Here is a 21604-nt window from a genome sequence, read left to right on the forward strand (position 1 = left end):
TTTCAATAAAACAATACAAAACTGGCTCGAGCCCCCACCCAGTGACCTGGGACAATTACACATCACCCCCCTGGGTGCCTCTAGGAGGCAATACTTCCCCTCTTGCAAGCAGGGAGTCTGAGCCGCTCCACTCCACCAGCCATTCCACGAACCACTCCAGTGGTCCCTGCAAACTGCTCTGCTGGGGCAGCAAAGAGCCACCAAATGTTCTGAGGGCTGGAGAAAAATGCCTTCTAGTGAGTAGTGAAAGAGCTCAACCTGTTTAGCTTATCAAAAGAAGGTTGAAAGGTGACTTAACTGAAGTGTTGAAGTGCCTTCAGGGAGAGAAAAGACTGGGTATTAAAGGGCTCTTTAATTGAGCAGAGAAAGGCATAACAAGACCCAATGGCCGAAAAGTGAAAAGAGAAATTCATATTACAAATAGGGCGCAAAAATTCAGCAATGAGGATGATTCACCACAGGAACAAGCTACCAAGGAAAGTGGTGGATTCGCCATCTCCTGATGTCATTTAATGAAGACTAGATGCCTTTCTGGAATGTTTTTGCCCCCAAAGTAGCTCTTGTGTCATACAGGAGGCCTGTGATATGCAGGGGATCAGATTAGATGCTCCAATGGTCTCTTACGGCCATAAAGTTGACTAATTTCTGAAAAACAGAGTGTAGCATTGGGAGCAGCGTCTGATGTTTTCCTGTCTAGCTGGCTTGCTGCCTAGAACGAACACTCCTTGAGTGGGGTGATCCACAGGGAGTAGCTCAAACCTCCAAAGGTCCAGGAAAGGGGCTGGACATTGGCACAGCAAGGGAGGGGTGTGACAGTGACATCACAAAGACCTTTTACAGGACCTCAGACTATTGGTCCAAGGTGGTGGGGAGGTGGTGACCTCACAGAGAGACGCTGACATCAGCAAGGCAGGACAGGGGTGAGGGGCCAGGGAAACCTCAGAGACCCTTGGGGCTTTGCTTCAGCAAGTCTCCTTCTCCAGGTCTCTCTTTGAGGACTGAGAGAGTATTTGGGTTCACAGACGTGAGCGCCAGGAGGAACCTCTTTTGAGTTTTCTCCTTCCCTTGTAGTGATTTTACTAGAAAACAGCTGTCCCTGTTTAGAAGGTAAAAGCCTCCTCGAAGGAAGGGGTATCATGGGGTTGTCACAGTTCAGATGCCAATGCCCCACCGCCCCCACTGTAAGGAAGCTCCTGCCATCTGCTCTGTGTTTGCAGGGCAAGAGAGAGCAGCATCCACGGCAGAGACTTGCTCCTGGCTGCTGGAGCAGAGCAGCAGGCTTAGCTGTCAGAACTTCCCAGAGCTATGAAAGGGGAGGGTCCCATGGCTCTGTAGCAGAATGCAGGGCAGGCGAGTTCACGGCAGGCATTATGGGATACTGGAGGAGGCCAGTTATGGTTATATAATGAATGGCAGCATCTACACTGGCACTCTGTCCCTTTAAGTTTGCTGCAAAAAGCTCTAGGCCTCTCATCGAAGTGGTTTTATTTTGTTACCAAAACAGGGCAGTTTTGTCACCAGATGTGGCATTGCAGTGTGTACACCAGCCACGAGCTGCCGACCGAAGGTGGTCAGACACTGTATTTTAACCAGATGCAAGCACCATGGCTTCGTTGGCTAAAGCACTTGCCTTATAAGCAGAAGATTCTGGGTTCAGGTCCCGAGGGGAGTGGCTTTTGGGGTACATGGTATTGGCTACTGTCAGAAGACAAGATTCAGAGCTAGATGGTCCTTCGGCCTAGCCCAGTGTGGTTTTTCTTACGGTTTAAATTATGCTCAGAGACACTGATAATAGAGTTATTGAAAGTTTGGGAGATAAGAGCTGATAGGACAGTGGTCCAGTCCCCTCGCAGCTGACCCACTCCCTCTGAGACAGGGGCAGGTCTGAGCTCTCGCACCAAATGCTCATTGTGGCTGCCAGAATCTGTGGGAAGCTCAATTAATTTGCATTGAGGGTTGAGTCCTGCTTTGTGCCCAGTGTCTGAGAATGAAAATCCTAAACCGCCCTTTGAAACAACAAAAGCAGCAGGACGTGTTATTGTCCCTGCCCCAAAGCAGACAGACCAATGGAGAAATGCCACTGAGTCCACGGTAATACTCCACTGCCATTTTACCTTTTTTGCTTGCTAAACTCCCTCCCAACCTTGTGGGGTCCCAGACCCCGGTATTGAGCCTGAGCTGAGATGTCTACACTGCAAATTTACCACCCCACGGCACAAGCCCCAGGAGCCGGAGCTGGCATGGGGCAGCCCTTGATGTTTCATTGCAGTGTGGACATAGCCTAGCATTATGTCTACACTGCCATTAGCACACCCAAGTCACTATTCTCAAACCCTGGGTCAGCTGATTCAGGCTTGTGGGGCTTGTGCGACAGGGTAATAAAATTACAGTGTAGACACTTGGGCTTGAGCCCAGCCTCTGAGACTCCACAAGGGGTGAGGGTCTCCGAGCCTGGGCTCCAGTCTGAGCCCAAATGTCTACACTGCAGTTTTTAGCCTCACAACCTGAGCCCCAGGAGCCCAAATCAGATCATCCAGGCCAGCCAGGCCACAGGGACTTTATCTCAGTATAGCTTCACTCTCAGGGTACGTCTACATTGCAATGCAAGCCCAGGGTTAGCAGAAGTCATGTCAGCAGCCCCAACACATAAACCTAAACTATGAGGAAAAGACCCACCCACAAATAAGCTGGGCAGTGTCCTTCTCCCTAAGGTTCGTAAGTCCAGGAACCAAAAGTCATTTAACATGAGCCATCTCCTCTCTGCACCCCACTCACAGCTCTTGTCCTTAGTCAGTGCAAGCCCAGAGGTGCCTCTGTAGAGTTCATCTGCCATCCTGGGTGGAAAAGGGGGAAAATAAGAAGGCACCGTACTCACTATGTTGTCTAGGGACTCACTCACCCCTCCACAGCCACCCTGTCCTAAAGTTGGTCTAACACATAAATTTTAGCATGAGGACTCAGGCCCCAGCCCACTTGGCTTTGGAACCAATGTCCCCTGCCTAGCAAGTGCCATTGAATTGAGGGTGAGTCCCTCCATCTGGGTCTGCCAAGCACAGTTCTGCTGCCCTCGATTCACACAACAAGGACAACAACCCTTTATTTCTCCTGTCCCAATAACAAGGAGACTGGGAATCCAACACCAGCCAAAAGTGATCATTTTGGCAAGCAACCCAACATATTCCCAACCTACTGTAAAATCCACATGAAGACTCATACACGAAACCTTGCAAGAAAATCTTCCTGAGGGGGTCTGAAGCACCTGCTGCTGGGGGGAAGGAAGGAGCTGTGGGTTGAGATTGAGGGGCACTGGGAATAGGAGGGGGTTGTGGGTTGGAACAGAGGAGAAGGGTGAAGAGGAGCAGGCTCTGGTTGGGAGTGAGGAGCAGTGAGCATAGGAGGGACTGAGGGTTGGGACTGAGGGGCACTGGGCAAAGAGGGGACACGGCTTTAGGCTGAAGAGTATCCTCATTTGGGGATCCAGCAGAACAGGGGAAGGCAGCAGGTGATTCTAATCCCATAGGGATATTTTGTGTGTGTGCGTGCAGGGGAGGAACATGCTATATGCCCAGAGGCCTTTATTCCTCCAGCGTGCAAGGACAGAGGGGCTGTCAGGAAGTTGCCCCTTCAATCCCCCACACACAAAGGCCCTTCTTACAAAAGGCAAAATCCTGAAGAGAAAAAACATCAAAGAAGACTCCAGAAAGACAAATTTTTAAGATATAATGAGTAGTTTATTACCTGACCAGGGACTTGACCCCTCAGATTAAAAGTCTGATACTTTACCCACTGAGCTAGTCAGACTCACAAACAAATACAGCAAGTTGGTGCAGAGGAGAAACTAGTCAAGGAAACGAAAGCAGGAAACAAAAGGGAAACCTGCTGCTCTCTCTGGCCTGGTCAACACTACGAGTTTATGTCACATTAACCCTGCATCCGTCTACAGAAAGAAGCCCTTTATATTGATATAAAGGGCTCTTAATACCTGTATCTGTACTCCTCCTTGATGACGAGTAGTGCTGAAATCAGTATTGCCATGTCAGATCAGGGTTAGTGTGCCTGCAATTTGACGGTATTGGTCTCTGGGCGCTATCCCACAGTGCACCATTGTGACTGCTCTGGACAGCAATCTGAACTCGGATGCACTGGCCAGGTAGAGAAGAAAAGCCCCGTGAACTTTTGAATTTCATTTCCTGTTTGCCCAGCGTGGAGTGCTGATCAGCACAGGTGACTATGCAGTCCCAGAATCAAAAAGGAGCTCCAGCATGGACTGTTCGGGAGATACTGAAGCTGCTCTCTGTATGGGGAGATGAATCTGTTTTTATCAGAACTCCGTTCCAAAAGACGAAATACCAAAGCATTTGAAAAAATCTCCAAGGCTATGATGGAACTGAGACAAGCGTACCAGAAAGTCAAAGAATGAAATGGACGCTCATGGAGGGAGGGGCGACTGAGGATTGTAGCTTTCCCACACTTCCCGCACTCCTCAAAAACCATTTGAATTCTTGGCTGAGTTCCCAAAGCCTGAAGTGTCAAAAACATTGTCGCGGGTTGTTCAGAGTATATGTCGTTCCCCAGCCTCCTGCCCCCATGAAAACAAAGGGAAAAAAATCCTCTCTCACCTTTTTTCAGTGTCACTGTATGTCTACTGGATGCTGCTGGCAGATGTGGTGCTGGAGCACTACACAGCAGCATCCCCTTCCCTTCCCTTGCGGACGGCAGACGGTACAGTAGGACAGGTATCCATCATCGTCGTCCCGTGAGTGCTCCTGACTGGCCTCGGTGAGGTCGGCCGGGGGTGCCTGGACAAAGATGGGAATGACTCCCAGGTTCATTCATAGCAGCTGGAGGCTGCGCTCCCCTCCCCACTTTGATCCCTGCTTGCAGAAGCAATAAAGTCAGTGTTTTAAATTCCTGCATTCTTTATTACTTCATCACACAAATGGGAGGATAACTGCCATGGTAGTCCAGGAGGGGTAGGGGAGGAGGGAAGGAATGGGTAGGGTTGTTGCAGGGGCACCCACTAGAATGGAATGCAGCGCATCATTTCTGTGGGATCTCTAGGGCTCTGACCCGGAGCGCCCGTTTGCCCCTCTGGTTCTTTAGTAGGCTTGCCTGATAATCTAGGCAGAACTGACTCTCCATTAGACAAAACTTAAAGAAGAGAATGACCTGGGGAGTCATTCCTATTTTTGTCCATAAGCCCGTGGCTGACCCCATCGAGGACAGCCAGGAGCACCCATGACAGCAGCAGATGGTGCAGTATAACTGGTAACTGTCATTGTCAACTTGCAAAGCAGCAGACGGTACAGTAGGGCTGGTAACCATCTTTGCTAACTTGCAAAAAGCAAGGGGATGCTGCTGTGTAGCACTGCAGTACAACGTCTGTCAGCACTATAAAGAAGACATACGGTGACAGTGAAAAATTGCTCAACGGGCTCCATGGTTGCTGTGCTATGGCGTCTGTCCGGGCAATCCAGGGAAAAGGGCGCAAAATGATTGTCTGCTGTTGTTTTCATGGAGGGAGGATTGAGTGATGACATTTAAACAGACTCACTCATGACACTATTTTTGTCCCATCAGGCATTGAGATCTCAACCCAGAATTCCAATGGGCAGGGGAGACTGCGGGAACTATGGGACAGTTACCCACAGTGCAACGCTCTGGAAATTGTATAAAGTCGAGGACACAGGCCCCTACTAAGCACATTAATTCGGCGGTGTGCGTCCATGTACCAAGGCTAGCATCAATTTCCCTGGCCAGGCCCTTTGGAGGTTTGAGCTACTAACTGTGGTCACCCCACTCAAGGAGCGTTCGTTCTAGGCAGTAAGCTGGCTAGACAGTAAAACTTCAGATGCTGCTCCCAATGCTACACTCAGTTTTTCCGAAAACTAGTATCTGTAAAATTAGTCTATTTTCCGGCCAGAAGAGAACATTACAGCATCTTATCTGACCCCCTGCATATCACAGGCCTCCTGCATGACACAATAGCTACTTCTGGGGGAAAGGCATCTAGTTTTCATTGAATGACTTCAGGGGATGGAGATTCCACCACTTTCCTTGGTAGCTTGTTCCTATGGTGAATCATCCTCGCTGTTGACTATTTGGGGCTTAGTTGTAATATGAATTTGTCTCTTTTCACCTTCCAATTATTGGGTCTTGTTATGTCTTTCTCTGCTCCATTCAAGAGCCCTTTAATACCCAATCTTTTCTCTCCATTAAGGCACTTCAACACTTCAGTGAAGTCACCTTTCAATCTTCTTTTGATAAGCTAAACAGATGGAGCTCTTTCAATAGCTCACTAGAAGGCATTTTTCTCCAGCCCTCAGAACATTTTGGTGGCTTTTTGCTGCCCCAGCTCCAATTTCACAGTATCTTTTTCAAATGAGGACACCCAAACTGGAGACAGTATTCCAATATCAGTCTCATTGATGCCGTGTCACCTCCTGTGATGTTATTGACATAATCTGTAACTTTATAGATCACCATTGTGACCACTGTTCTATATTTGCAGCCAATATGATAGAAAGGTTGTTGTGAAAGGGGTCTATGGAGAGGTTCTGATTGGCTGATTATAATTATGCTATCTCTAGATGTGTACCATTTTTGTAGTTGACTTTATGAATATTGGCTCTATGCTGTCTGTATTCAAACTTGTGCTATGCTTCCGAGGAACACCCCAGCCAGAAAAGTTTGTTTCAGTTCTGCCTAGCCCGCTTGATGGCCCATTAAGGACCATCAGCTCTACAATCAACCCATTGAGAGAAGGTAGATATGCCTTGTGGCTCAGCAAGGTATGCAGGGACCTGCCTATTGACAAAACTCAGAGGTTTTTCTATGCCACGTGCTGGATAGAGTGTCCTTGGGACAAAGAAAATAAAGACCACATGGCAAGAGACTGTAAAAGGCTGATGCCTCGTCTCCATCTTGTCTTCAGTCCTGCTTCATACCTCTGAAGGGACTTTGCTACAAACTGAAGCTCTGTACAAGGGACTGAATGACCCATCCCAGCTGTGGATGGACTCCAGAGACTTGATTTGAACCTGCAGTTTATTCCATCACTGCTACAAGCCTGAACCAAGAACTTTGCCATTACTGGATGTGAAGGGTTAAAATTCATGTGCATATTATATAACAACCTGGTCTATGGATTGTGCCAGCTCTTTTCCAGACCCAAAGTCCAGAGTGTAAACAAGGGACCAGAAGCCTAGCAAATAGTGACCAGCTAAAAGAAAGCTGGGTAAACAGAAAGCCTTGCTTGCTAAGATAGGCTTGGTCAGCAAATTGCCAGGTGTTGGAGCTAAGAACTAAAGAATTGTATCTTATTCAGAGTTGCAGATTGAACAAAGAATCCCTGTTCCTATTGTGTAAGTCTCTTCTGTAGGGAGACGTTCTTCGCAGAGATCCAACCTTGAGTTTATGAAAAGTTGGCAGATGTCAATATAAGATATGGCATCCTTCCACCTCCCTTCCCAGGGACCAGTGCCTTGCCTTAAGACACACAGAAAACAATCTTTATTGCCATATACTTTCACTGTTTCTTTGCTTTAAACCCTAGGAATGTACCTGGAGGACAATCAAAGGAGTTGCTCCTTTCCTATGGACCTGAAATCAGAATTCAGCATAGATATTTTATGCTAATAACATTTTTTCAAAGTATTCATGAAATGTTAACTTGCTAACTTGAGACCATGGGTGGAGACATTATGTAAGCTGTTAACCTTTGGCTACTGTGCTTATCATGTCTTGCTGCAAAACCTATCCCAGAGTTTGGAACTCCCTACCCCGTCTCTTTCCCCCACCCATGGAAAATCTATATATTCTATTGTAATCAATTAACAGTGTCTCTGAGCCTAATAAGCAAGGTGACACTCTGCCAGTTCTGTGTGTAATAAACTCCTATTCTTGCCCTCTACATGGTGGAGATTTATGTCCTTCACAGACACCTGCTGAACAAAGAGGAGATTCAGCATCCAGCTTGGCTGAATGTGTCTTCTCTCCTCACAGCTTGGTGATCTTCTGAGGAAATGGAGAAGACTGCCTTTGCCTAGCTGCACATTGCTTGCAAAAGAAACAAGTCTTTTTGGTGGCAAGTGTTGAAAGGAGCCATTAGACAAATGTGGAGACAGGAAAAATGTCCCCCAACTCAACTGGCATCTGTGGATGCTGAAGTCACAACACAAAGTGCTAAACAGTATATGAGCACAGGCTGGTGTCAGAAGAGTCTCTACCAAAGCCTTTTCCACCAGCAGGGGCCTCTCTGTGCGCAGAACTCCCGGTAGTGTGATGGCTGCAGGCAGTGGAGAACTCTATTTTGGCATCTCTTTGTCAGTGAACATCTACAGAGGCTGTTTAAAGGTCTTTAGATAGTGATCTTTGGGAAGAGCTGGCTGAAGTGTCTTCCTAGTAACCAGAAGATCCTGGCTTGGCCTGCCAGTTCCTCCGTGCAAGTCTTGAGGGAAATGGGGAATGTCTGTAGTTTGGAATTTGCAGGTGTTGTCCTGGACCATCAAAGGGAACAGTTGCAAGTATTTTCTCAGGGCAGGCACCATGGCTTGGGTGGCTAAAGCACCTGTCTAGTAAACAAGAGATCCAGGGTTCAACTCCCAGTATTACCTTGTTCTATAGGTTTTGTCTCCTCTGCTCACCTTTTCCTGTGTCTTTCTAGGAAACAGAAGAGACCTCCCTTGGTATCCAAGTCATTGCTTGCTAAGGAAAAGGCTTCTTTGGAGAGAAACATTGGAAAGAATCAAATCACAAGCCTGGAGTTGATGAAAAGGCTGCTGTGACTGGCATTGGCATGGTGCTTGCTTTGACTGCAATTGCTGCAACACAAAAGCCAGCACCACACGTCCCTGTGATTTGCTGGGGATGTCCACACACAGATGTCATGTCATCTTCCTTTTGATTGTCACTGATGAAAAATGGAGCAGCTGGGAGAAAAGTCCCAGAGGCACTTGCCAGGTAAAGTAGAGGTTAGAGATGCAGCACCCAGTGGTGCGTTGCCAAATCTGTCCACTCCTCCCACTTTTTGGTCAATCTTTTGAAGAAGCAGAGAAGACTGCCTCTGCCTTGCAGTGCAAATGCTTCCAAAAGAAACCGGTCATTTTTTCTGACAAGTGTTGGAAGAGGCACCTAAGAAATGTGGAGACAAGGAAAAGGTCATCGTAACTCAACTTGCATCCATGACTCTTGAGGCCACAACGCAGAGCACTGAGCACTGTACGACCACAGCTGGGGACAGAAGGGCCTTTTTCAAAGGCATTTTCCACTAGCAGGGTCTTCTCTGTTCACCGAATTTCTGATAGTTTGATGTCTGCTGGCACTGGAGATCACTATTTTGGCATCTCTCTCTCTGTCTCAGTGAGCACCCGCTGTGGTTGTTGAAAGTCTGTGATGGGATCTATGGGATGCAACTGAACAGTGGGACCCCTGAGACATTTGTCCCACCACCTGGGCTCCCTCTCACACATGTGATGCTGAGACAAGCTGTGAATCTCTGGCAGATATTGCACTTACACAGACATCCGTAGGTAGGGACACAGCCAACTGAATTACATGAATGCTTCTGCAGCCACTCATAACACTAATGATAGAAAGTCGCCCCCCCTACAGCTCTGCAGCTTTGCACCCCAGGATCATACCATCTTGCCTTAATCAGAAGCCTGATCAGTGTGAGTTTATTACACAGGGTCCACCCCTCCCTCACTGTGAATAGTACATGAACCAGCCTTGTAAAGGAGCTGAGATTTCCCAAGAACTTCAAGCAAAATACACCAGTTTAAGTAGAGCATAAAACAGATTTATTAACTACAGAAAGATGGAGTTTTAAGGATTATAAGTGGTAGGAATAAAAGATCAAAGTAAATTACCATGGAAATTAAAGATAAATTCACAATCTAAACTTTACACCTTATAACACTAGGGCGTAGTTCAGTTATGCACACAGGAAGGCTTAATGCTCGAGCTGCTAAACACATGCTGGGCAGGCTTAAGGTCGGGGTCCTCATGGCAGGAGAGAAGAAGACTCGGCCCCTGGAGGGGCAGGCTGGGGCTTCCTGGATCCCATTTGCTCACAGCCAGCGCCCTGCCCCCACTCCCAAGTCATCCATGGCGCCCCCAGGTCGGCCAGAATGGAGCAGCAGTTTTCACTGCACTACGTCCACTTATGGCTTACAGGCAACTCCCAGACTCACCACAGTCCACCATCTCGGCCAGAAAGGAGCCCACTCAGCCTCACCATTGCTGCTTTTCCTTTTCCCCAGTACCCCGCTTCACCTGGGCTGCAAGGAGCCATCCCTGGGATGCCAACAGGCAGCCACAGGGGTCTGTCTCCCAGCAGCCAACCGCACCTCCATGGGTTCAGCCCTCAGAAGGGCAGGTGGGGGTTTCCTGGATCCCAGTTGCTCACAAGCAGCCGAGCCTTCACCTCTAGAACCATCAGTCATGCCCCCAGATTGCCCATAAAGGAGCCGTCATTCTCCACTTGGACTCAGCTTTGCTTGTTTTCCTTTCACCCAGAACCTCCCTTCGTCTCCTGGGCTGCAAGTAGCCACTCCTGGGAAGCCAAGAGGCAGGCACAGGATTCTACCTCCCAGCAGCCAACCACACCTCCCCAGGCTTTGCAGAATGAAGGGTGGTGCTCTACTAACCCCACTTAGCCACACAGCTTCTTCCCTGCCTTCCTCAGCTCAACTTTCCTCTATTGCCCCATTCCTGCCTCACTTCCTCCTTTGGCCAGTCAGGCAAAGGAGCCCAGCAGGAAGTGAGAGCCTCTGTAGGCCAACCTTCAACAGCAGAGGTGGCCAAGCCACAAGCCTCCAAATGGTGACTGGCCTAACTAATCTAGGTTCTCCAGCCTGACACCAAGGTGCTTTCTCCACTGCTGTCAGCATCCTCTGTCACGCAAGGGTTGGAGTTATCCCAGGGACAGGCCAATAGGAGGAGTGCCCTTTCTGAACAACAAGGGGATCTGAGAAAAGGAAGCCAGAATGTTTTTGCACTAGGGACCTTTTGCGTATTAGGTAAATGTGATAACCACTACACTACAGAAACTCCATCTACTGGGTTGTTGCTCACTCTGGCACAGACCGATATACAAATCTAGAGAATGTGGTGGTAGCCCCTCGATAGGTCAACTGGCAGGGCAGAGGACTGGAGCCAGCACTCAGGAAGTCGTCCTTACCTCGCCCGTGTGACTCCAGCTTGAGGGAGAGCTTCTTTTTCTTCTCCTTGCTGACAAAGAGCAAGAGAAGAATGAAAGGTCAGGTGGGCCAACTCGGTGCAGAAGCCCATGCTGTCTTTTCCTGCTGCATAGCCTGAAATGAGGGACTCGTGGCAGTTAAAGGAACTGCTGCACTCTCAGAAAACATCCCGCCCGTGCATAAAGGAGGATAGAAGAGCCTGTTAGTCTAGCACGCTTCCAACTGAACTGTTTCAGCAGTTGCTAGGTTTCTTTTTGGCCTGTTACTTTTCTGTCTGGGATGTTGTTGTCAGCTGTGGCACAGAAAAAGGACGTCATTGCGAGCTGCCCATGAAGATAAGATTAACTTTTGCCTTCCGTGCTCGGCTTTACTTGCTTTCTCACCCTATTCCTGCCTTAGTTCCTGTGTTACCTGAAGGCAACGGGGGCCCAGCAGTACGAAGAGGAAGTTAGACAGCTAGACCCTGGTGGCAAAAGTTCTACCACCGCTTGCCACCCCACTCTCTTATCCCAGCTTCACATATTGACAGCGAGGGACTTGGTGCCCAGCAGCGCAACGGAAGGCAGTGGACAGAGCCACCCTCGCCTTGAAGCTCTGGCTCATTAAACCATATCTTCAGTCGCTGATGGCCAATGAGAGACCAACAGCGCTTGCTATTTGAGCACTTGAAAATGCCATTGGTCAGTCACTGGATCTCTTTAATGCTCTTACATAACAAATGAAAATAGAATCTCAGTGTGACATTCTGTACCTTTGGGGGAGTGTGCTGTAACCCCCATACTCCTCATTTTCATATAATCATAATCTTATATACAGAGCATGCCTTGTAAGGTATCAGGGGAAAGGATATGATCTGCTGAAAGTCATTTCTCTACCCATAGATGTTTACCATTCATGCATATGAAGTTATGAGAATTGTGCAGTGTGGTTATCACTATGCTGTAAGGTGGGGGAGTCAGCCAAATATTAGCTCCCCAGTGACAACAGCAAGGAAAGTAACCAACACCCGGACAGGGTGTCAAACAACCCATCAACAGCCATTGTTCAGCAAGGGAGCTACAGTGCAATCACTTACCTGCAAGAGGACACCCCAGGGGAATTGCTCAGACTTGCTTGGAGAGACGCAGTGATGCTCTGACTCTGACTCTGACTGAGGACTCTGAAGGGGGAGCAAAGCCAAGAGGGAAGAAAGGACATGATAAAAGCAGAGACATTTGCCATGCTTTGTCTCTCTCATCCACCTACATCTACAGACACCCCCACACCAAGCAACTGAAGCGCTGATGAAAGGGGAGAGCCTGGCTGAAAAGCTACCAGCCGGCCTGTGGTGAGAAGCATCTAAGTTTGTAAGGGCATTGAAAGGGTTAAGATCAGCTTAGAGTGCATTTTGCTTTTATTTCACAAAAACAACAAGGAGTCCGGTGACACCTTAAGAACTAACAGATTTATTTGGACACAAGCATTCGTGGGTAAAAAGCCCTCTTCTTCAGATGCATGGAGTGAAAATTGCAGATAGAAGCATAAATATATATTGGAACATGATGTAAAGGGAGTTACCATACAAGGGGAGAACCAGTGTTGAAGGCTAATTCAGTCAGGGTGGATGTGGCTCTCTCCAAGTAATGGACAGGGAGGTGTCAATATCAAGAGAGGGAAAATTGCTTTTGTAGTGAGCCAGTCACCCCCAGTCCCTCTTCAAGCTCAAATTAATGGTGTTAAGTTTGCAGATCAGTTGTAACTCTGCAATTTCTCTTTGAAGTCTGTTTTTGAAGTTTTTTGAATGGCTTCTTTTAAACGGCTACTTTGAATGGCTACGTTTAATTGTGTTATTGAATATGAACATGTAAACGTGTTATGGAAGTCCCATGTCGTCTAGTGGTTAGGATTCTTGGGTTTCACCCAGACAGCCTGGGTTCAATTCCCCACACAGGAACAATGCAGAGCTTCTCCTTGGAGGGGAGAGAGGAAACAAAAAGAATGGGAAGGGATCCTGCCAGCAGCAGAGTTGAGTAGAGTTGGGAGCAGTACTGGATTTGACATGGTGCCATAGTGCTAGGCCCAAGCTCTGAAGGGACCTGTAACAGTAACTTCCTCCCCTCTGCAGAAAGGGAGCCTCAGAGCAGCCTGGATTCAGTAGGGGAGCTGAGACCCCATAGGGCCCTGGGAGCTGTAGTTCCGTGACCAGCTCCCTGCCTTGGAGCAGAGAAGGAACATTTCCCAGCATTCCCTTGGCTGCTCTCAACAGGAAAGGGAGGGGGGAAGCTGTGAGACTTCAGGCGCTGTGGCTGGGGGGCTGGATGCTAGAATGGGGTGCCACCTATGAATAGGGAAGATGTGTGACCAAGGAGTAGAAGGCTTTGGCCCAGGTAGCACCCTCATAAGACTTCCCCAGACAGGCTTAGTGATGCTGGTGTGACCTCGCCTGGCAGCCCCCAAATATGGAACTGGGTGGACTAACTGGACAGGGCCCCTCTCTATCTGAAGCTGGGCAAGGGAGGTATGTGGATCCCAACAGAAGGTAAAATGGTAGGTAAGGAAGGGGAGGCTCTACTGGACCTGGACAGCTTCAGATACAGGACAGGAGGATATCCACTTCTGAGCCATGAAAATAGAAATTGACTTTTCCTTTCCAGATGTATCTAATATTCATAAAGGGAATCTAGCCCCTGCCTTCCAGATCTGAACACCTCAAAATCAGGAATGCTCAAGCTCAATTTGGGCAGCTGTTACTTCATTTCTCCCAAATCAAATATGCTGATCCACTGTCATTTACTGTAGAAAAAGTAGGAGAAAATTGAGCAACAAACGTTGGGGTCTTCACAGTGCTAACGAGGGCTGGAATTGCTATTTTCAACAGCCATTACACTTTTTTTTTAGTTTTGTTTGTTTAAAAGGAAGACAGTGATAGTGCACTGGCAAATTCCCCATAGAAACAAAGAATGGAACAAAAGAATAATAAAGGCACCTCAACTTTCCTCATTTATGTAGGACAGTCTTATTAGCTGGATCCAGACATCTTCCAATCACAGAAGCTGATAATTGTTCCACTTTACTGCAGTTCTGTAACCATGCAGGAACCTAGAGGAGGAAAGTGCCTAACTCCAGAGTCTGCAGCTGCCTAGTGCCAGTGCTGAGGATTTAGAGTCCCTAGTGCTGTCCTTGCAAGGTTCAAGCATGCTCAGCCTTGGCATTGCCTCCGCTCCTGCGGCTAGTAGCTGCAGCTGTCTAAGGCTGGCCTCTGGCAGTTGCCCCATGGCTGTAGCTAGAGAAACTACAAGTGGCTCTATGACTCCTGGGGCCATTAAGCTAGAGCACCTAAAGACACTGGAGTTAACCCCAAGGAACAGAGGTCACCAGTAGGAAAGGAATGTCGGGGGAGCAGGGAAGGCGGGAGCAGGTCAGGCTTGCAGAGGGAGCTTCCAGCTGGTTGGGAGCATGTCCAAAGTAGAAAGGAAACAAGTATGGGGAGAGGTGATGGTGACCAGGTAGCAGACTAGCATGTAGATGGGAGCAGAGGGAGAGACGCTGGTGTCTTCAGATTCCCAAGGGCTAAGTCCTCACTTTGGGGAAATGGTGCTTGCAGGTGGCTTGCTCACATGGCAGGATGGGGGCTGAGGGAGGGATCTGTCAGAACTGATCAGGTGTCTGCTGGCTTTAGGACTTTGAGCTGAGACTAGGACCACATGCAGAGCTGAGACTAGAACCACATGCAGTGACTGGTGACATGGGGGGGTACTGGAGACATGGTTAGAGAAGATCTGAATGAGGAAAGAGATAAATCTGTGGGGAGTTTCCTTGGTCACTATGAGAGTTCTGCTCACTGTGGACACTGGTAAACCCACATGGGTGTACAGCTCAATAAGAAAACCCGCGAGCTGAGGGAGCTGTGTATTTCAATGCATATAGTCATGGAGAGGTGTGTGATCAAAATGAAAAATGTCTCTGAGGTTCAGTACCGGCTATACGAAGGCACCAATGGCACTGCCCCACCAGGCCCACACTCGGAGCCCACAGTGACTACACTGGGGCCCACAAATATGTTTGGTGCCAGGGCCAACAAAAGGTTAATCCGGCCCTGACCGCCTGAGCACTATTTCAGCCTCACATTTTTGGGTGGAACTCCCACAGTGAGAGCTGCAGAGCACTCCCCCGCAACACACACGCACACACTCGTCCTGGTGTTGGGAGGGGAACAGGAGAAAGGACAAAAGAAGAGATGAAGAGAAAGGAGGGAGGGACAGGTGGATGGAGGAAAAGGTGAAACACAAAGGACAAACCCAAATGTCCCCATGATTCTAAGGGACAAAATCCCAGGTGCGGAATAAAATTCTGCCTCCTTAAGCTCATGTTTTCCATGCCTAGAATTCAACTCTCACCAGATGGATCAGACTGAACAGGTTTCACACCTCCAGGAGGCTCTTGTCTTCTAAACAGGGACGGCTGTTTTCTAGTAAAATCACTACAAGGGAAGGAGAAAACTGGAAAGAGGTTTCTCCTGGCGCTCATGTCCGTGAACCCGAATACTCTCTCAGTCCTCAGACAGAGACCTGGAGAAGGAGATTGCTGAAGGAAAGCCACAGGGGTCTGTGAGGTTTCCTTAGCCCCTGGCCCCTGACTGATGTCAGGATCTCTCTGTGAGGTCACCACCTGCTCACCAATAGTCTTTGACCAATAGTGTGAGGTCCTACAAAAGGCCTTTGTGATGTCACTGCCACACCCCGCCCTTGCTGTGCCAATGTCCTGCCCCTGGCCAGGCACTTTGGAGCTTTGAGCTACTCCCTGTGGATCACTTCACTCAAGGAGCTTTTCTATAGAGCATCCTCAGATGTCTAAGCACATGAGTGCCATGGGAATGAACTGACACACATGGCACCAAGATGAGATCATTAGTAGACTAACCTATAGGAGAAGGACACCCCAGCATTAGTAGGGGAGAAATCCCTACTGAACATGCATTACACCTAGCAGCCCCTGCGTGGGGTGCGGTGGGGGCTGCGGAGAGGGGAGACCTGGGAAAGGGATGGATGGAAAATGTCTGTGCAGCCGGGACATGGCCGGGGGGCGAGGGGAGAAGAGCAGGTGACCCCTGAGGAGCGGGGAGAAAAAGGGAGGGCTGAGATCCCCTCGGAATTACCACTGCCCCCTCCGTGGAGACCCCCCTCCTCTCCTGTCCTGCCCCCTTTCTCCCTAGAGAGCAACAAGCAACATCCAGGCTGACACCCCCTTCCCTCAAACCCCTGAGAAGTTCCCTGTTCCCCTCCCCCCATTGTGCCCCATTTTCTCTCCCCTTTGCAATGGCCAGTTCAGATCTGAGGTTTGGGGTGTTTCCCCCCATTTTCACCTGCAGTGATTTGTACTTGTGTAGGTGGGAAATGGTTCCCCCGAGTGATTTCTGAACTGGGCAGAGGCTGGGGGGGGCCTGAGACAGGGACACCTCTGGGCTGGGCTGGGGTGGCCACTCTCTGCTGGCAACAGGGCGTGGGAAGGGCCAGGAAGGGGAGGGGGGAGCAAGTGTCCCCCATAGAGAGGGTCCAGCCCCAGGCTGCTACCAGTAGCACATTCCTATCCTGGCCGGGGGGGGGGCTGGCTCTGAAAGCACCAGCCCCAGCTGTAGCCCCCAGTGAGTGAGAGACGCGGAGGGGGAGCGGGAGGGAGCACTGGGCCCTGACAGGAAAGTGACTCTCTCCCCTCAGATCTTGGTGTTTTCCTCTCATGTTATCAAATATGCAGTTTGTGACACAATTTCTTTGCAAATCTCAAAGATTCAAATAAAATAACCTAAACATTTGCCCCACTTCTCTCTAGTTGTCTATATCTAATTGAATATGCCCTGAGATTTTCCTGTCTCTAATTATAAAATAATAAGAAAATCTCAGATTTACACCTTTTCTCAGATTATTGAACACAAAATGTTTGCAAATGTTGCCCATTTCCACTTTATTCATTTATCAAGTATTCATGTGAAACACTCAGATTTTACCTCCTATCAACAACTGATATAAAATCCCTCTGATTTTCCACTTTCCTCTCTATAATTTGCAAAATGGATCCAAAATCTCTGATTTCCACCCTTTGTCTTTCATTTCTGAACACTGATCTGAAAGCTCAGGTTTTCCCTCTGTGTCATTATCAAATGTCAATTAACAATCCTCTCAAGTTTTGTCCTGTTCCTTATGTTTCTAAATCCCAAAAACGTCTTCCTTCGGGGGAACCTGTTGCCCTGAGTCGCTCTCCATTCTGGATGTTGCAGGGGATTACATTTCCCAGTGATTGTCTTTCCCCTCTCCTTTCAGGATCATTTGTTCCCTCTTTTAGCTCTGTTAGATATTTGCCAAAGAAAGAGACCAGCCTGATATTTAATACACATCAAAGCCAGAGGCCTCCCCCTGTTTGGGGATCAGTGGTTCTCAGCTGGTAGTGGGAGAGTTGGCTGGCCCCTTTTCTTTTCTCCAGCTGGCACAGGATGAGGGGGTCACTCTGAGTGCAGCATGTCTTGAGAAGTATCCCAAACCACAAGACAAATGGTCTCTGTGAAGGGTTGCTTCCCACAGTGTTAAGATGTAGCCACCTCTGGCAGAATCCATGGTGGCTACTATTTGCTAGTGACAGGCCACTGAAATTTCTAACCTATTTTGCCCCTCCATGCCAGGCCTGCACAACATACGGCCCACGGGCAACGTGCGGCCCTTGAAGTCTCACTGTGCGTCCCGCAGCCGGGAATCAAAGGGCTCTGGGCTGCCCGTAGCCACGGGGAATCCAAACCCCTTTAAAGTTCAGCCGCGGCCGGGATTCAAAAGGTTCTGAGCTGCCCGCAGCCGCAGGGAGCCCAGAGCTCTTTAAATCTAAGCCGCGGCCAGGATTTATAAGGCTGTGGGCAGGCGGGCGGGGAGCTCAGAGCTCTTTAAATCCCAGCCACCAGGGCCGGCTTTAGGCCAATTTAACCAATTCCCTTGAATCGGCCTCGCTCCTAAGAGGACCCCGCACCTAAGCCCCAGTACCAGCAAAAGCCAGTGCGCTGTACCAGGGTGGCCCAGTTTCCCAAGGGGGCAATTTAAAAGGCCTGGGGCTCCCAGCAGGGGCTGGAACCCCAGGCCCTTTAAATTGCCACTAGAGCCTTGCTGCTGGAGCCCTGGGGTATGGCTGCGGGGCTCTGGGGGCTATTTAAAAAGTCCAGGACTCCCATTGCTTCTACCTCCCCAGCCCTTTAAATAGCCACTGGAGCCCCGCCGCTTCCCCAGGGTTCCCGCGGCTATTCACAGAGCTGGGGCAGTGGAAGCAGGGGCGCCCCGGGCCCTTGAAATAGCCCCCAAGCCCCAGGCTGCTGCTGTTACCCTAGTGGGAGATGGGGGTGGAGGAGGACGAGGAGGAGGAGAAGGAGGCACTCACCATAGAGGATGGGCTGTACCCCCTGTACCTGCACCCCTGCCCTGCCTGCAGCCAGCCCGTCCCCAGCCAGCCCCTGCTGCACCCCCTGCCCGCACCAGCCCCGCACCTCCTGCCCTGCTTGCACCAGTTCCTGCCTGCAGCCTGCCCATCTCCAGGCAGCCCCACACCCCCTGCCTTGCCTTCAACCCTGCACCAACCCCTGTCTCCAGCCAGCCCTACACCCCCTTCCCTGTCTCCAGCCAGCCCCTGCCACACTACCTGCCCTGCCCGCACCATCCCTGCACCCCTTGCCCTGTCTCCAGCCAACCGCTGCCATACTGCCTGCCCTGCCCGCACCAGCCCTGCACCCCTTGCCCTGTCTCCAGCCAACCCCGTACCCCCTGCCTTGCCTTCAGCCCTGCAACAACCCGTCTCCAGCCAACCCCTGCCGCACCCCGCTGCCTGAAGCCAGCCAGTCCAACACTCCTTTGTCTCCAACCCTGCCAACCCATGACGCACCCTCCCTGTGGCCCTGCCTGAAGCCAGCCAGCCCACCCCACACCTCTTGTCTCCAGCCTGCCCCACACCCCTTGCCCAGCCTGCAGCCAGACCCTACCTCTCCCATCCTCCCCCTCCCCCACCTCCAGCCAGCCCCATGTTCACTGGTGCCCTGCAGTTCCGAGGCAAGTAACCCTACACACCTGCTTCAATGAGATGGGCAGGGAGGAGCTGGGACCCACACATGTGCACCCTAGCACACCCTAAGGGAGTGGCAGAGCTCATTTCTAGTTCAGACCCATCTTTTTAAAAAAGAACTTTTAGGTAGGGTTAACATACATCTGTACTTTCCCGGACATGTCAGGCTTTTTTGTTCTTAAATCGCCATCTGGGAGGAAAATACGGACGTATGGTAACCCTACTGGTACAAAAAATACATACTGTGGCAGAACTTTTTATAGGGAACCGGTTGTTAAGAACTGAAAGGTTTTTTTTTCCCCAATCATCCCTGCGGGGCCCCGCCAAAAATGTTCAAATTGGGCCCCGCACTTCCTAAAGCCGGCCTGCCAGCCACGGCTGGGATTCAAAGGGCTCTGGGCTGCTCGCAGAGATTCCCGGCCGCAGCTGAGGTTTAAAGATCTCAGGGCTCCCCACCGCCACGGGCAGCCCAGAGCCCTTTGAATCCCGGCAGCAGCTGAGATTTAAAGGGCTCAGGGATCCCTGTGGCTGCAGGCAGCACAGAGCCCGTTGAATCCTGGCGGCAGCTCCAGGGGATGGAGTGAGGCTGGTATTTCAAGGGCTCAGGCTCCCCTCAGCAGCAGGAGCTCTGGGACCTTTAAATCCCTGCCCCAGCCCTGAAAAGCTCCGGGTTCCCCCAGTCGTCAGAGCCCCAGGCCCTTTAATTTGACCCTTAGGGCTCTCAGCCACCTCTTTGGCTGGGAGTCCCTGGTTGATTTAACATCAAGTAACACCTCCCCACCACCAACCTTCCTTTTTGACCCACAGCTGTTTTGGTGGGGCGGCACTGGGGAAGGAGGGTTTGTTTCTGCAGGGCTGGGCGGGGTGTTTCCGCCAGGCTGGGAGGTCCTGAGTGGCGGGTGTTTCCACAGGGCCGGGGGGTTTCGGTCCTCAGCTGTTTTCTTTGGAGTATTGTGGACCTCGTTGTTTTACTCAAAGTACTGTACAGGAACTTTTCAGGGGGATTAAGGCAAAATGCCACATTTATTAGTAATACAGGTATCAATTAATACTCTATGATATGCACATGAGATATATATCACAGTCATGCATACACGCACACACACAGACATAAACACACTCCGTCTTGCTGTTGTTACCAACTAGTTGCTCCCCTTAACTGCACTGGCCAGGTGAGTTAGATGGGGGAGGGGTGGAGCCGGGCTTCTACCGATCCAAATCGATGGTCCGATGGTGACAAGACGAGATCCGGGGTCCTTCTGCAAGACACCTCGCATTTATAGCAGCTTCCCTCTTATGCAAATCTAGACCAGATTCAAAATCTGGGTCTGCGTCCATTGGTCTTTGTGCTGCTTTTCTCTGAGTGTTGTCCCAATGCTGCTCAAAGAGGGTGTTTTCTAAAAAAGGTGCTTGCTTCTAATCCCTGAGGCCATCAATATGTCTGCTCTTCTTTATTGGGCCCACTTGACAAGTTGTATTGTCCTTTGCTCTGGCTCCCATTCCCTCTTCAACTGTTGTAGCTGTCTGGAGGTGGGTGTCTTCCAAGCCTCACTCATTCACACCTCATTCAGTCAATAGAGCAATTGATTACAGAGTGCGGGGGAAGATCTTATTCTACTTCTAGCAAAAAGGCACATGTTTTCTTTTACTTTAACTATACTATCCTTAGGGGCTATAACATTTGATACAAAGTTTTCTACCAATTTTCTATATAGGGATCTAATACAAAGTTGTATGAAAATAGAGAGGCACAATGCCAAGTCATATGAATTACAAAATAACATCATGCCGGATGCAATGTCATAAAGATAAAGATACTTAATACAAAATAACACAATGCAACGTTATAAAGATTTATAGAGATAGTTAATACAGAGATTTCTCAACATCATCACTTTATGAGTTGTGCAGGCCTGCTGACGGTATTCGCGGGGCTTCTTGCTCGTGTGGATTCTCTGATGCTGAATAAGGTGAGAGCTGCGATTGAAGGTTTTCCCGCACTCACTGCATACATAGGACCCCTCCTGTGTGTGGATTCTCTGATGCCGAATAAGGTGTGAGCTGCGACTGAAAGTTTCCCGCACTCAGTTCATTCATAGGATCTCTTCCCTGTGTGGATTCTCTGATGCCCAATAAGGTGCGAGCTGCGACTGAAAGTTTTCCCGCACTTATTGCATTCACAGGGCCTCTCCCCTGTGTGGATTCTCTGATGTTGAGAAAGGCCTGATCTGTAAGTGAAGTTTTTCCCACACTCAGCACATGTATTTTTTTTGCTTTTCCCTGGAGATTTCCTGCTGTATTCTGGTTTCCTTAAGGCCCTTCTGAGTTCCCTGACAGGAAAT

General features: G+C 49.6%; 1 pseudogene; it reads right to left on the reverse strand.

Moving 5' to 3' along the window:
• The window catches only part of LOC127053869 (zinc finger protein 883-like), a 433432-nt pseudogene that overhangs the window by 86209 nt on the left and 325619 nt on the right, over positions 1-21604 (reverse strand).

Source organism: Gopherus flavomarginatus, chromosome 6 (genome assembly GCF_025201925.1).
Source record: "Gopherus flavomarginatus isolate rGopFla2 chromosome 6, rGopFla2.mat.asm, whole genome shotgun sequence".
Taxonomy (NCBI): Eukaryota; Metazoa; Chordata; order Testudines; family Testudinidae; genus Gopherus; species Gopherus flavomarginatus.